The sequence below is a fragment of the Buceros rhinoceros genome, unplaced genomic scaffold (assembly GCF_000710305.1).
Source record: "Buceros rhinoceros silvestris isolate BGI_N320 unplaced genomic scaffold, ASM71030v1 scaffold20638, whole genome shotgun sequence".
Taxonomy (NCBI): domain Eukaryota; kingdom Metazoa; phylum Chordata; class Aves; order Bucerotiformes; family Bucerotidae; genus Buceros; species Buceros rhinoceros.
Window position 1 is genome coordinate 3,499 of NW_010425383.1, and position 1,398 is coordinate 4,896.

Below are 1,398 nucleotides of genomic sequence, written 5' to 3' on the forward strand. Positions count from 1 at the left end.
TTCCCGTTATAATGAAGGGCATCCACAAGCAGCCTGACAAACCGGAATAGAAAGAGCCACCACCACAGGACCACTGGGGACCACTGGGACCACTGACAAATGCCTGCAGACCAGTGGCGGTTCCTGGTCGGGGCTGGTGCCTGCTTGCTCTTGCATCTCGTCTCCTAAGTTCCTGCTGGGTTGTCCAGTCAGGAGGCTGCAGCCCTCTGGAGACTGGGTCAGAAGGATCAGACTGGCAGCCATCAGGGTAGGGCGGGGAGATGTCTCAACGTTTTTTGATCAGTTGTTTTAATCTCCCAGTTTGCTAGGAAAGCTTTTAATCACACAGGATGGAATTATATAATGGGAGTGCTGGAGTAATTAAGGTTTGGCACTGGCTTTATTAAAATAATGACGACTATTTGTGCAAGATCAAACTTCTGCATTTACTGATGGAGCACCTTCCACCCATCCTTCCCTCTACCCATCCATCCACCCATCCATCCATCCTTTCTTCCCTCCTTCCATCTGTTCCTTGGTCCACCCATCCATCCGACCATCCTTTCCCCGTCACACACGCAGAGGACGACTGCTACTGACCCAGCCCAGATTTGCAAGGGGTGTGTGATTTGCGAGTCTCTCCAGGCCATTCCTCCTCCTCTCTCTCCTCGCTGTGCTCCATCCCTGCCCTTCTCCCGAGCAGCACTGGAGGAGGTGCCAGACGCACCGTGCAATCCAAGGCTTGCCTCAGCAGGGATAGGAGCAGTTGTCCAAACACCCTCCGCCTCTGTGATGTATCCCAAGACCGTCATGGAGGCTTCCTCCAGCTCCCGCAAACTTGTGACGTGGCCGGCTGAGGCACTCCAAGGAAACCCGCTGGGGGGGACACACATGACTCACAAAGGGCTGAGGTTTCCAAAACACCTCTAGTGACATTACCATGAGGCACGCCACAGGTGAGAAGGCACCTAGAGAGAGAAAGGTCAGCCTCCCAAGCTAAACGCATCGCTGTGTCATCTGCTCTGGGGGCCACCAAGCTCGAGGGGACTCAGGAGGCTCAGTCTGAACCCCTGCAGTAGCCACAGACGTTGTGGTAATTCCCGGTTTGGTAGCGGTGGGCTGAAAAGGTCTCTCCCTCCAGAAGCGATAAGGGGATGCGACTACTCCCATGCTGAGCTCCTTGCAGCTTTGTGGCTGGCTGCCACTTTGGGGAAGATTCTAATGCCCTCTTAGAGAAAAAAAAAGCTGGCTCTGTTGTGAGCTGGGGAAGTATGAACAGCGGCAGCTCCGGCTCCAAAGCGGAGCACTTCACAGGGTTTATGTCAGGAAAGCACCGTCCTTCCGCAGAGCGCGGCGGGGAGCTGCAGCCCCCGCTTCTCGGGTCAGGCAGCCCGAGGCTCCACAGCAGGCATCGGCTGC